Source organism: Ranitomeya imitator, chromosome 2 (assembly GCF_032444005.1).
Source record: "Ranitomeya imitator isolate aRanImi1 chromosome 2, aRanImi1.pri, whole genome shotgun sequence".
Lineage (NCBI taxonomy): Eukaryota > Metazoa > Chordata > Amphibia > Anura > Dendrobatidae > Ranitomeya > Ranitomeya imitator.
The window spans coordinates 534,984,825-535,000,597 of NC_091283.1; the positions used below are offsets into that span (position 1 = coordinate 534,984,825).

Genomic DNA, 15,773 nt, shown 5'->3' on the forward strand with positions numbered 1-15,773 from the left:
CTCAGTTTGAAAAGACGGGATACGTCGCTGGATTCCTGCTTTTCACAGTCAGCAATGCATCCTGCGCCCATAGGCTTCCATTGTAGCCAGTGACTGGCAGCACAGGATGCGTCGCTGACCGATTTTCCGTCGTGCAGAAAAAACGTTCCTCTGAACATTTTCTCTGCCCAACGGACTTTTTTTTTTTACGCAGGATCCAGTGCACGACGGATGAAACGGATGGCCGTCCGTCACAATCTGTCGCTAATACAAGTCTATGAGAACATGCAGGATCCTGCATTCTCAAAAATCGACGGATTGTGAGGGGAGCTGAAAGACGGAAGTGAACTCATTTGCCTCTGAGCATGACATCACCTTCCCCGAAGGAAAAGCAACATCACTACAGCAACCAGTAACCTGGGGTGGAAAAAGTGGTCCGTCGGCAGCAAAAAACGTTACATGTAACGTTTTTTGCTCCCGGCAGTCCGTCACAACACGGCGCAACCGTCGCACAATGGTTGCGACGTGTGGCAATACGTCGGTAATGTTACTCTATGGGGCAAAAACGCCTCCTGCAAACAACTTTGCAGGACGCGTTTTTTCCCCTAAGGGCCCCTTTCCGCTTGCGAGGAAAACGGACGAGTGCAATCCGATAAAAAATCGGATTGCACTCGGACCAATGTTATTCAATAGGTGACATTCCATTTGCGATTTTTTTCTCAGCTGAAATCGGGCTGAGAAAAAAATCGCAGCATGCTGCAATTTGCTGCGAGTCTCGGACGAGACTCGCCAATGCAAGTCAATGGGTGCGAGAAAAAAGACGCATGGAATACGGACCATCCGTATTCTATCCGTTTTTACGGATACCTTACCATTCTGTGGCATAGAACACTGTAAATAGTCCTGTAAATGACTATAAAAATAGTTGCAGAGAAAAAAAACGGATTGCATACGGATGTCATACGGATGTAAAAACGGATGATGCGATTAAAAATCGCATTGCACTCGCATGACAATCGCATACGTTACATCCGTTTTTTCAGTCCAGATTACGGACCGTTTTTTTTCCTCACAAGTGGAAAGGGGCCCTAAATGACGCATTGCGACGTATTAAAAAAACGCTAGTGTGAAAGTAGCCTTCACTATTACTTTCCCCTCACAGCGATTCCTATAGTGTGCAGCAGCACAGCCCAGTGAGTCCGGAGCCTGCAGGACGAGCCGTCACCAGCGCGATTGGCTGCACCGACTACCGCACCGCAGCGGTAGCATGCCGCCACCGTGTGGCAGTAGTGGCGCACTACACGGCTTTCACTTTCATTTCTGCAGAATGGACTTTCTGCCCTACCCGTAACGTCCGCGCGTTTCCCAGGCGAGTCTGACCTCATAACCGACAAGAAGGACGACGACGGGACTGCCGGTGACAGAGCTCTGCTCCAGGAGGGTAAGCGGCTCCCAGGCCTCACATTGTCGCCCTTCTATAGTTCACTTCCTGCTAAACAAACGCTTCTCTCTGCCCCATCCACCATAATACGGAAATGCAATTCTGCGACGCAAATATTAGCGCTCTGCAACAACGGGGAGCTATACACCTGCATGCACTGTGCTGCTGGGACTTGTGGTGCCTCTGCCGCCCACCATACAGGTAATAGCCGCACTAGCATCCCCACAGGTGCTTTCATTTGCCCCAAGGTACAAATCTGGTTTTCCGTCTGGACTGCTGGGCATTGAGGGTTCGGGGCACGATCAGACCTTTACCACCCAGGTTACAGGGTTGTTTTTCTAGCTATTTCTTCCCGTTGGACTACCCCACAGCATAACACACCCCGAGCTGATCTAGGGGGCATCAGTAATGGGCCACTTTAATTAGCTGTCAAGTCTTTACTGCCCCTACTATGTCACAATCGGGACATTGGGGATTACACTGCACTTATTAAATGAGTGGGTGTTTGTAAAATGCCCACATGAGCCAGGGCGAGCTGCACCCCCTTTATGGCTGCCCACATGAGCCATGGCGAGCTGCACCTCCTTTCTGGCTGCCCACATGAGCCAGGGAGTGCTGCACCCCCTTTATGGCTGCCCACATGAGCCAGGGTGAGTTGCACCCCCTTTATGGCTGCCCACATGAGCCAGGGCGAGCTGAAGCCACTTTATGTCTGCCCACATGAGCCAGGGCGAGCTGCACCACCTTTATGGCTGCCCACATGAGCCAGGGCGAGCTGCACCCACTTTTTCTGACATGAGCCAGGGCGAGCTGCACCCCCTTCATGGCTGCCCACATGAGCCAGGATGAGCTGCACCCCCTTTATGACTGCCCACATGAGCCAGGATGAGCTGCACCCCTTTATGACTGCCCACATGAGCCAGGGCGAGCTGCACCTACTTTATGTCTGCCCACATGAGCCAGGACGAGCAGCAGCCCCTTTATGGCTGCCCACATGAGCCAGGGCAAGCTGCACCCGCTTTATGACTGCCCACATGAGCCAGGGCGAGCTGCACCCCCTTCTTGGCTGCCCACATGAGCCAGGGCGAGCTGCACCCCCTTTATGGCTGCTCACATGAGCTAGGACTGACTAGCAGCAGCCCTTTTATGGCTGCCCACATGAGCCAGGGTGAGCAGCAGCCCCTTTATGGCTGCCCACATGAGCTAGGGCGAGCAGCAGCCCCTTTATGGCTGCGCACATGAGCCAGGACGAGCAGCAGCCCCTTTATGGCTGCCCACATGAGCCAGGGCGAGCTGCACCCCCTTTATGACTGCCCACATGAACCAGGACGAGCTGCACCCCCTTTATGGCTACCCACATGAGCCAGGGCGAGCTGCACCCACTTTATGGCTGCCCACATGAGCCAGGACAAGCAGCAGCCCTTTTATGGCTGCCCACATGAGCCAGGGCGAGCAGCAGCCCCTTTATGGCTGCCCACATGAGCCAGGGCGAGCAGCAGCCCCTTTATGGCTGCGCACATGAGCCAGGATGAGCAGCAACCCCTTTATGGCTGCCCACATGAGCAAGGACGAGCAGCAGCCCCTTTATGGCTGCCCACATGAGCCAGGACGAGCTGCACCCGCTTTATGTCTTCCCACATGAGCCAGGGCGACCTGCACCCGCTTTATGGCTGCACACATGAGCCAGGGCGAGCTGCACCTGCTTTATGACTGCCCACATGAGCCAGGACGAGCAGCAGCCCTTTATGTCTGCCCACATGAGCCAGGACAAGCAGCAGCCCCTTTATGGCTGCCCACATGAGCCAGGGCGACTTGCACCCGTTTTATGGCTGCCCACATGAGCAAGGACGAGCAGCAGCCCCTTTATGGCTGCCCACATGAGCCAGCGCGAGCAGCAGCCCCTTTATGGCTGCCTACATGAGCCAGGGCGAGCAGCAGCCCCTTTATGGCTGCCCACATGAGCCAGGGCGAGCTGCACCCCCTTTATGACTGCCCACATGAGCCAGGACGAGCTGCACCCCCTTTATGGCTACCCACATGAGCCAGGGCGAGCTACACCCGCTTTATGGCTGCCCACATGAGCCAGGACAAGCAGCAGCCCCTTTATGGCTGCCCACATGAGCCAGGACGAGCAGCAGCCCTTTTATGGCTGCCCACATGAGCCAGGGCGAGCAGCAGCCCCTTTATGGCTGCCCACATGAGCTAGGGCGAGCAGCAGCCCCTTTATGGCTGCGCACATGAGCCAGGACGAGCAGCAGCCCCTTTATGGCTGCCCACATGAGCCAGGGCGAGCTGCACCCCCTTTATGACTGCCCACATGAACCAGGACGAGCTGCACCCCCTTTATGGCTACCCACATGAGCCAGGGCGAGCTGCACCCACTTTATGGCTGCCCACATGAGCCAGGACAAGCAGCAGCCCTTTTATGGCTGCCCACATGAGCCAGGGCGAGCAGCAGCCCCTTTATGGCTGCCCACATGAGCCAGGGCGAGCAGCAGCCCCTTTATGGCTGCGCACATGAGCCAGGATGAGCAGCAACCCCTTTATGGCTGCCCACATGAGCAAGGACGAGCAGCAGCCCCTTTATGGCTGCCCACATGAGCCAGGACGAGCTGCACCCGCTTTATGTCTTCCCACATGAGCCAGGGCGACCTGCACCCGCTTTATGGCTGCACACATGAGCCAGGGCGAGCTGCACCTGCTTTATGACTGCCCACATGAGCCAGGACGAGCAGCAGCCCTTTATGTCTGCCCACATGAGCCAGGACAAGCAGCAGCCCCTTTATGGCTGCCCACATGAGCCAGGGCGACTTGCACCCGTTTTATGGCTGCCCACATGAGCAAGGACGAGCAGCAGCCCCTTTATGGCTGCCCACATGAGCCAGCGCGAGCAGCAGCCCCTTTATGGCTGCCTACATGAGCCAGGGCGAGCAGCAGCCCCTTTATGGCTGCCCACATGAGCCAGGGCGAGCTGCACCCCCTTTATGACTGCCCACATGAGCCAGGACGAGCTGCACCCCCTTTATGGCTACCCACATGAGCCAGGGCGAGCTACACCCGCTTTATGGCTGCCCACATGAGCCAGGACAAGCAGCAGCCCCTTTATGGCTGCCCACATGAGCCAGGACGAGCAGCAGCCCTTTTATGGCTGCCCACATGAGCCAGGGCGAGCAGCAGCCCCTTTATGGCTGCCCACATGAGCCAGGACGACCTGCACCCGCTTTATGTCTGCCCACATGTGCCAGGGTGACCTGCACCCGCTTTATGGCTGCACACATGAGCCAGGACGAGCAGCAGCCCTTTATGGCTGCCCACATGAGCCAGGACAAGCAGCAGCCCCTTTATGGCTGCCCACATGAGCCAGGACGAGCAGCAGCCCCTTTATGGCTGCCCACATGAGCCAGGGCGAGCTGCACCCCCTTTTTGGCTGCCCAAATTAGCCAGGGCGAGCTGCACCCCCTTTATGGCTGCCCACATGAGCCAGGGTGAGCAGCAGCCCCTTTATGGCTGCCCACATGAGCCAGGGCGAGCTGCACCCCCTTTATGGCTGCCCACATGAGCCAGGGCGAGCTGCACCCCCTTTATGGCTGCCCACATGAGCCAGGACGAGCTGCACCCCCTTTATGGCTGCCCACATGAGCCAGGGAGAGTTGCACCCCCTTTATGGCTGTCCACATGAGCCAAGGCGAGTTGCACCCCCTTTATGGCTGCCCACATGAGCCAGGACAAGCAGCAGCCCTTTTATGGCTGCCCACATGAGCCAGGGAGAGTTGCACCCCCTTTATGGCTGTCCACATGAGCCAAGGCGAGTTGCACCCCCTTTATGGCTGCCCACATGAGCCAGGACAAGCAGGACCTCCTTTATGGCTGCCCACATGAGCCAGGGCGAGCTGCACCCCCTTTTTGGCTGCCCACATGAGCCAGGGAGGGCTGCACCCCCTTTATGCCCTAAAAAATCCATACCGATAAGGATTGTGTACACCAGAGAATTTTGTAAAATAGTCGGATAATATGGTGTCCCACTGTCTGGTCACACAGCATTCAGTTCTCTTGTTCCTTCACAGCGGCACCACGGGGAAAATCGGGCATTACGCTGTTGGCGACAGAAGCAGACACAGAGAGAAAAGGACCCCTGTGCAAAACGAATATATGCCTACGGTAATTCAGTATAATTTCTCTTGCTTTGGTGGTGGAAATGGCCCCCTTACCCCTGTGCAGTGGTACCAATGGTATGTCAGCTCCTGGGTGGTGGTCAGTCTAAGGAGGGGACAGTCTTGGTCATTCAGAGAGAGAATGAGACTTTCTTTATAGCCACCCTTTCTTTTGGCTGTTTGATAAAGGTCCTGAAAGGAGACCCCAAATATATAATAATTGTATAAAATATATGAAATTGGGTTTCCTATACAAGGCTTTACCCTAATTTATTTTTTTCCATGTACTGTCTTAAAAAAAATGAAGAAAAAAGAAAAGTTTGTAATCTACTAATTATCAAAAAAAGATGCTGATCTAGACCCCAAATAGCGTCTCGTAGGATCCGGGGTGATTTGTTATAGGGGCGCTGTGGATGCAATGTGTGGTCAGGATTTTAGAGGGCAACATGGATATTACACCATCCTCTACTGTACGGAGAATGATGGGGTGATCACAGTGCTCCCTCTTTTTGTATTCTGGTGGCACATTGTAGAAGATGGAGCTCAGCCTACGCAGCTAAAATAACAGGAGGAAGAACCGAAACAGGAACTGTCTGTGGTTTGTAGGCGCAGGGTTGTTTGGATGGCGTGGCGTTGGTATGTAGCACTATAATGCCACTGTTCATTGTATACTACACTCATGTTATTTGCTTTGTCCTGATGCCTAACTGCTAGAATATTAATGAAATATTGGGAGTTTTCTTGTCCTACTTTGATTCTCCACTATTGATCATTCAGTGTATGTTGCCAGACCTAAATAAAGTTTTCTCTTTATCTTTCACCATAACTGTAGGGAGGCACTCGTCTATCAAAGCACTGCCTGAAAATATTCTGACCTCACTGCAATATCAAAACCTACAGTTTCCCCTTCTACCTTGTGTATGGTCCCTGTGTAAAATGGCAGATAGTCGATGGCTGTAGCTATGTCCCGTGACCATCTCATGAGCATGCACACTTAGCACGCCAGTGGAAAAAAGGAGCTAAGGTAGCCAGGTGCACCTTGGATGGCTGTTATCTATTCCTCCGGACGCTGCCATATTCATGTACGCTTGGCCAAGTGGGTACTGTAAGATTGCTCTCACTAAGTGTATTGGGGGACACTCGCTTGGTACGGGATTAACGTAGTCAGGCACCATTTTTCGCTTAAACACAGTCCATGCGGTTTATTAAAGGGTCATAAACCGGGTTATGCACAGTTCATTATGTACATTTCTTAGAAACACAACAGGCACCAACTGGTGATATTAACTTGCAGCTTTATCTTAACACTTCATTTACGGCTTTGACTCACGGACACTAAACATGCTGGACCTCTCACTTCGCCCAGTTACCATGGGTGTCTGTACGCCGTACACTTCACCAATGTCCCAAGTCACATACAGCGCATATGACACTGTGTCGCGGTCTCTAAATACCCCGAACCTCACTGGGTTCAGTCACTGTGGGAGACCACACAGTTCATGGAACATCACAAGCTCCAACAGTCTGCATAGGTACCTGACTGGAGCTCCTGCTCCACCTGCTGACTCCTTGTCAGTCCACTCCTCCGGGAAAGCTGCCTCACAGGGATCACCAACTTGCCTGGGCGGCATATTTTAGTCAGTGCAGACCCACCGAAGGACGGTAGCTTCCCCAGCATAGACCATCCAGAACCACAGTCACTGTGCGCTATTCAGGGATCCGGTCCTACTCCCAGAACTTCCCAACACCCCAGCATGTGCTCTTCAGGAAGCCTCCTCCCAGGTCTTTCAACACAGGTTGCCCAGTGTGCTATTCAGGATTCCTACTCCCAGGAAATCCAACACACTGGCGTCTCCTCCTCACATGAACCGCCCATGTGACCTGTCCAGGTGCTATTTAGGACCTCGTCCAACACCCCAGGCATATGACCTGTCCAGGTACTATTCAGGACGTCAGTGTTATGATCTGGTGGCCTTGGAGCAGCATGAGACGTACTCTGGAGAAGGTGGTCCCTGTACTGACCGCAAACCCTGAACCTAGCAGCGCAACTAAAAGTAGCCGTGGGGGGTACCTAACGCTCCCTAGACCCCTCGACACAGCCTAAGATCTAACTACCCCTAAAGACAGAAACAGGAAACCTATCTTGCCTCAGAGAAAATCCCCAAAGGATAGATAGCCCCCCACAAATATTGACTGTGAGAGGAGAGGGAAATAACATACGTAGATATGAAATCAGATTTTAGCATAGGAGGCCATAGTAGCTAAAAAGAAAGAATAGAACAGAGTACTATGCGGTCAGTATAAAAACACTAGAAAATATCCACCGCAGAAAATACGGATCACCACATCTGACTAAAGACATGGGGGTATATCTGCATCTCCAGAGAAATAGCTAGGCTGCAAAAAATCCTTCACAGACCAAGCTGGACAAGACAAAAACATGAAAATGAACAGAACTATAAGGTCCACTGCAGGTGGACAGCAAAAACAAAGCCAGGACTTATCTTATCTTTGTAGAAAAACACAGCAAACTGGAGAGACCAGCAGGGAAGTGAATCCTTCAAGAACAATGGGCAACTGGCACTGACTAAAGGATCCAGCAAAGCTATATACCCCAGTCAGTTTTGCAATTAGTAGATACACCTGTCCACTCCTGCGGTCCAGGCACAACTGCATTACCCTCTACAACCACCGGAGGGAGCCCAAAAGCTGAATTCACAACAGTCAGTCCAATACCCCAGGCATATGACCTGTCCAGGTGCTATTCAGGACGTCAGTCCAACACCCCAGGCCACTAGCACGTCCAAAGCCCCACCATGTGCTCTTCAGGACTCCTACTCCCAGGAAATCCAACACAGGTTGTTCAGTGTGCTATTGAGGACTCCTCCCAGGAAATCCAACACACCAGCATGTGCTATTCAGGACTCCTACTCCCAGGAAATCCAACAGATTAGCATGTGCTCTTCAGGATTCCTACTCCCAGGAAATCCAACACATACTTCCAGGACCTTCACCACTCAGCTCCAAACACTGGAACATGTGACCAACACCCTGGTCACATTATATACCCTTAACCACTCCCCTGGGTGGGAGTGTGGATGTGTGGCTAGTTTGTCCCACCCATCTCACACAACTAGCCTAGTAAGTCTCCCTTACAACTACACCATACATATACACACTATTGAGGGACTACAGGCCCCAGAACAACAACAATGCATCAGACTTACCACGCAGACCCCCTCTGTGACACATATCGGCCACTCACAATTCTGCCAGTCACTGTTTCACCATGATTATCACAATAGAAATGCCTCCATGCACATCCCAAGGACGCTTCCCTCTCCGGGTCTAACAACCCCCGCACACGCTCTCCATCCAGCCAAAAAGGATACAGTCGTGCCTCGTCACTGATCGCCGCCCCTTTTTTGGCTCTACCCCTTTTTGGGCCTCCATCCCCGTTTGGGTCACCGCCCCTTTTTGGGACTCCGCCCCCTTTTGGGCATCCATCCCCTTCCCTGGGGTACACTCCGTGGACTCCCCCACGGAACTCAGGCACAGTACACCACTATGTCTCTAGGCTTGTACTGGCCCTTTAAGAGTCTGCACGACCTGAGAGGAAAGAAAAAAAAATATATATTTTTTTTATATGTCACTTCACCAGCTCCTGCTGGTACTACCACAGCTCCGGCTGCAGTCACATATAACCTGCACCTCCGGCTGCTGACCACAAGCCACTTCCACTGCAGCTCCACCTGCTGCGGAACCTCTTGCTGCAACTGCAGCTACGCTCCACAAGGCTCTGCACGGCTCCACCGCAAACTTCGTGGACCCGTCGATCCACAGCAAGACGCTTGTCACCTTCGTAACCCCGCCGAGTTCCAGGCATTAACTCCACACATGCTTTCTGGATCGTTGCCACATTCTCCACCATATGTAAGATTGCTCTCACTAAGTGTATTGGGGGACACTCGCTTGGTTCGGGATTAACGTAGTCAGGCACCATTTTTCGCTTAAACACAGTCCATGCGGTTTATTAAAGGGTCATAAACCGGGTTATGCACAGTTCATTATGTACATTTCGTAGAAACAACAGGCACCAACTGGTGATATTAACTTGCAGCTTTATCTTAACACTTCATTTACGGCTTTGACTCACGGACACTAAACATGCTGGACCTCTCACTTCGCCCAGTTACCATGGGTGTCTGTACGCCGTACACTTCACCAATGTCCCAAGTCACATACAGCGCATATGACACTGTGTCGCGGTCTCTAAACACCCCGAACCTCACTGGGTTCAGTCACTGTGGGAGACCACACAGTTCATGGAACATCACAAGCACCAACAGTCTGTATAGGTACCTTACTGGAGCTCCTGCTCCACCTGCTGGCTCCTTGTCAGTCCACTCCTCTGGGAAAGCTGCCTCACAGGGATCACCAACTTGCCTGGGCGGCATATCTTAGTCGGTCCAGACCCACCGAAGGACGGTAGCTTCCCCAACATAGACCATCCAGAACCACAGTCACTGTGCGCTATTCAGGGATCCGGTCCTACTCCCAGAACCTCCCAACACCCCAGCATGTGCTCTTCAGGAAGCCTCCTCCCAGGTCTTCCAACACAGGTTGCCCAGTGTGCTATTCAGGATTCCTACTCCCAGGAAATCCAACACACTGGCGTCTCCTCCTCACATGAACCGCCCATGTGACCTGTCCAGGTGCTATTCAGGACCTCGTCCAACACCCCAGGCATATGACCTGTCCAGGTGCTATTCAGGGTGTCAGTCCAAAACCCCAGGCCACTAGCAAGTCCAAAGCCCCACCATGTGCTCTTCAGGACTCCTACTCCCAGGAAATCCAACACAGGTTGTTCAGTGTGCTATTCAGGACTCCTACTCCCAGGAAATCCAACACATTAGCATGTGCTCTTCAGGATTCCTACTCCCAGGAAATCCAACACATACTTCCAGGACCTTCACCACTCAGGTCCAAACACTGGAACCACACAGGAACATGTGACTCACACCCTGGTCACATTATATACCCTTAACCACTCCCCTGGGTGGGAGTGTAGATGTGTGGCTAGTTTGTCCCGCCCATCTCACACAACTAGCTTAGTAAGTCTCCCTTACAACTACACCATACATATACACACTCTTGAGGGACTAAAGGTCCCAGAACAACAACATTGCATCAGACTTACCACGCAGACTCCCTCAGCGACACATATCGGCCACTCACAATTCTGTCAGTCACTGTTTCACCACGATTATCACAATAGATATGCCTCCATGCACATCCCAAGGAGCAGACACAGCGCTCCCTAGCTACCACAGGGGTCACTGCATCACAGTACATAGTAACATAGTTAGCAAGGCCGAAAAAGACATTTGTCCATCCAGTTCAGCCTATGGTCCGTCAGAATAAATCCCCAGATTTACATCCTTCTAAAGAACCTAATAACTAAGATACAATATTGTTACACTCCAGGAAGACATCTAGGCCTCTCTTGAACCCCTCGACTGAGTTCGCCATCACCACCTCCTCAGGCAAGGAATTGCAGATTCACACTGCCCTAACAGTAAAAAATCCTCTTCTATGTTGGTGGAAAAACCTTCTCTCCTCCAGACGTAGAGACTGTCCCCTTGTGACCGTCACCTTCCTTGGTATAAACAGATCCTCTGAGAGATATTTGTATTGTCCCCTTATATACTTATTCATGGTTATTAGATCGCCCCTCTGTCGTCTTTTTTCTAGACTAAATAATCCTAATTTTGATAATCTCTCTGAGTATTGTAGTTCCTCCATCCCCATTATTAATGTTGTTGCCCTCATTTGTACTCGCTCTAGTTCCATTATATCCTTCCTGAGCACCGGTGCCCAAAACTGTACACAGTACTCCATGTTCGGTCTAACCAGCGATTTGTACAGAGGCAGTATAATGCTCTCATCATGTGTATCTAGACCTCTTTTAATGCACCCCATGATAATTTTTGCCTTGGCAGCCGCTACCTGGCAAAGGCTACTCCAGGTAAGTTTATCATTAACACGGATCCCCAAGTCCTTCTCCATGTCAGATTTACCCAGTGGTTTCCCGTTCAGTGTGTATTGGTGATATTGATTCCTTCTACCCATGTGTATAACCTTACATTTATCATTGTTAAACTGCATCTGCCACATTTCGGCCCAAGTTTCCAACTTATCCAGATCCATCTGTAGCAGAATACTATGTTCTCTTGTATTGACTGCTTTACACAGTTTTGTATCATCTGCAAATATTGATATTTTACTGTGTAAACATTCTACCAGAGCGTTAATAAATATGTTGAAGAGAATATGTCCCAACACCAACCCCTGTGGTACCCCACTGGTTACAGTGACCCAGTTAGAGAATATACCAATTATAACCACCCTCTGCTTGCTATCACTAAGCCAGTTACCCATTTACATGCATTTTCCCCCAGACCCAGCATTCTCATGTACCAACCTCTTGTGAGGCACGGTATCAAACGCTTTGGAAAAATGAAGATATACCACTTCCAATGACTCACCTTGGTCCAGTCTATAGATTACCTCTTCATAAAAACTGATTAGATTGGTTTGACAGGAGTGATTCCTCATAAATCCAATGCTGATATGGAGTTAAACAGTTATTCTCATTGATAATCGAGAATAACATCCCTCAGAAACCCTTCAAATATTTTACCAACAATAGAGGTTAAACTTACTGGCCTATAATTTCCAGGTTCACTTTTAGAGCCTTTTTTGAATATTGGTACCACATTTGCTATGCGCCAGTCCTGTGGAACAGACCCCGTCGCTAAATATAAGAAATAATGGTTTGTCTATTACATTACTTAGTTCTCTTAGTACTCGTGGGTGTATGTCATCCGGTCCCAGAGATTTACCTATTTTAATCTTATTTAGCCGGTTTCGCACCTCTTCTTGGGTTAGATTGGTGACCCTTAATATAGGGTTTTCTTGGTCTCTCGACATTTCACCTAGCATTTTATTTTCCACTGTGAATACCATGGAGAAGAAGGTGTTTAATATATTAGCTTTTTCCTTGTCATCTACAACTATTCTTTTCTCACAATTTTTTAAGGGGCCTACACTTTCACTTTTGATTCTTTTACTATTGATATAGTTGAAGAACAGTTTGGGATTAGTTTTACTCTCCTTAGCAACGTGCTTCTCTGTTTCCTTTTTTGCAGCTTTAATTAGGTTTTTAGATAAAGTATTTTTCTCCCTATAGTTTTTTTAGAGCTTCAGCGGTGCTCTCCTGCTTTAGTAGTGTAAATGCTTTCTTTTTACTGTTAATTGCCCCTTTTACTTCTTTGTTTAGCCACATTGGGTTTTTCCTGTTTCTTGTCCTTTTATTCCCACAAGGTATAAACCGCCTGTTACGTGTTCTCAATAAGGAGAAGGAACAGCTCCCTTATTTCATATGAGAACAAAAAGAAGGCATTGAAATCCTTAATTATTCAGTCGCCATGACAGCACCATGAGAGAGGGGATCCGCCCTTCTGGGACAGGAAACCTACAGACATAAAAGGGCGGCACCTCTCTCCAGCATCAGTTGGTTTCCTGTCCCTAACAGGGGAACCTCTTCAGACAGGCCTTATGAAGAAGGTCAAAGAAACGAAGATAACCCTGTCCTGGCAGGCCGATTCAGGTAGCGGGGGTCCCCTACCTCAGTCTGTCCAGGATGCCGGAAGCACCACACGACAGGGGAACTGCTGGTGTCGGTGTCAGCAGAGAGGGGCAGCTTTTATCTAAATGCTTGCCTCTTAAGTGATCCGTTGCTGTCAGGTGCCAGGTGAGTATATGGGGTCTTCTGCCTTGGCCGTGCCCGGGGGTCCTCCCGGGGTCTGTCCGTGGCCTGGTGGTGATGTGCGAGTCAGCTGGGCAGCGCTGGCTTTCTCGATCGCGCATTGGCTCGCTCACCGCGGTTACGACCGGAAGGGGCGTGTATGGATGACGCGGCTGGCGGCACGGCCTGATGACGCGGCGGGGCATGCGTAGTGGGACCGCGCCAGTCGATGGCGTTGCTGCCGCGTTCTCGCCTGATCCTGGTACCTGCGATTATGTGGGGCAGGGTTTGCGGATGGGCCTTCGGAGGGGGGGGGGGGGGGGCGGAGGTCTGTTTACGGTTGGTCCCGGGCGCAGCCCTGGGGGAGGCACTCCAACATTTAATCATGGTACCGGGCAGATCACCTGGAGCCTGCTGACCCCCATCAGGGGGCGGTACCTTGGGAGTATTTAATGAGGAGTCTGACGACTGCTGAGTGCTTCTGACTCATTGTAAGGATGGAGTCTGTTGTGAATTCTGTGATCAAGCTCCCTCCTGTGGTCACGAGTGGTACTGCGGCTTCTGAGTTTCCTTCCTCAGGTGATGAGGTTAAGTCATTAGGTGCTGCTCTATTTAACTCCACCTAGTGCTTTGATCCTGGCCTCCAGTCAATGTTCTAGTATTGGTCTTGCTTCCTCCTGGATCGTTCCTGTGGACTGTCTGCTCAGCATAAGCTAAGTTCTGCTTGTGTCCTTTTGTTGCTATATTTTCTGTCCAGCTTGCTTTTTTGGTTCTGCTTGCTTGCTGGAAGCTCTGAGACGCAGAGGGAGCACCTCCGTACCGTTAGTCGGTGCGAAGGGTCTTTTTGCCCCTCTGCGTGGTTGTTTGTAGGTTTTTGTGTTGACCGTAAAGCTGTCTTTCCTATCCTCGGTCTATTCAGTAAGTCGGGCCTCACTTTGCTAAATCTATTTAATCTCTGTGTTTGTATTTTCATCTTAACTCACAGTCATTATATGTGGGGGGCTGCCTTTTCCTTTGGGGAATTTCTCTGAGGCAAGGTAGGCTTATTTTTCTATCTTCAGGACTAGCTAGTTTGTCAGGCTGTGCCGAGTTGCATAGGGAGCGTTAGGCGCAATCCACGGCTACCTCTAGTGTGGTTTGATAGGTTTAGGGATTGTGGTCAGCAGAGTTTCCACGTCTCAGAGCTCGTCCTATGTTTTGTGGTTTTTGTCAGGTCACTTGATAGGTGGACGAATAAAGTTATCTCTGAGGTTCATTGTTCGGTGTTGGCTGGTCATCCTGGAATCTTTGGTACCAGAGATTTGGTGGCTAGATCCTTTTGGTGGCCGTCTCTGTCGCGGGATATGCGTTCTTTTGTGCAGTCCTGTGGGATTTGTGCTCGGGCTAAGCCCTGCTGTTCTCGTGCCAGTGGGTTGTTTTTACCCTTGCCGATCCCGAAGAGGCCTTGGACACATATCTCTATGGATTTTATTTCGGATCTCCCCGTCTCTCAAAAAATGTCGGTCATTTGGGTAGTTTGTGATCGCTTCTCTAAGATGATCCATTTGGTACCCTTGTCTAAATTACCTTCCTCCTCTGATTTGGTGCCATTGTTCTTCCAGCATGTGGTTCGTTTACATGGCATTCCAGAGAACATCGTTTCTGACAGAGGTTCCCAGTTTGTTTCGAGGTTTTGGTGAGCCTTTTGTGCTACGATGGGCATTGATTTGTCTTTTTCCTCGGCTTTCCATCCTCAGACAAATGGCCAGACTGAACGAACCAATCAGACCTTGGAAACATATCTGAGATGTTTTGTTTCTGCTGATCAGGATGATTGGGTGTCCTTTTTGCCGTTGGCTGAGTTTGCTCTTATTAATCGGGCCAGCTCGGCTACCTTGGTTTCACCGTTTTTCTGCAATTCTGGGTTCCATCCTCGTTTCTCTTCAGGGCAGGTTGAGTCTTCGGACTGTCCTGGTGTGGATGCTGTGGTGGACAGGTTGCAGCGGATTTGGACTCATGTAGTGGACAATTTGACCTTGTCCCAGGAGAAGGCTCAACGTTTCGCTAATCGCAGACGCTGTGTGGGTCCCCGACTTCGTGTTGGGGATTTGGTTTGGTTGTCATCTCGTTATATTCCTATGAAGGTTTCCTCTCCTAAGTTTAAGCCTCGTTTCATTGGCCCGTATAGGATTTCTGAGGTTCTTAATCCTGTGTCTTTTCGTTTGACCCTTCCAGATTCTTTTTCCATCCATAACGTATTCCATAGGTCATTGTTGCGGAGATACGTGGCGCCTGTGGTTACATCTGTTGATCCTCCTGCCCCGGTTTTGGTGGAGGGGGAGTTGGAGTATATAGTGGAGAAGATTTTGGATTCTCGTGTTTCGAGACGGAAACTCCAGTATCTGGTTAAGTG

The 15,773-nt window shown here is 50.6% G+C and overlaps 1 protein-coding gene across 1 annotated transcript in view; it reads left to right on the forward strand.

Moving 5' to 3' along the window:
• Window positions 1-1,296: 1,296 nt before the first annotated feature.
• Window positions 1,297-15,773, forward strand: part of LOC138664870 (uncharacterized) — a 58,744-nt gene continuing 44,267 nt past the window's right edge. Inside the window, exons 1-2 of the mRNA XM_069751880.1 lie at window positions 1,297-1,420; window positions 5,485-5,578. The gene's annotated coding sequence lies outside the window, so the exon portion shown is untranslated. The remainder of the gene's footprint in view (window positions 1,421-5,484; window positions 5,579-15,773) is intronic.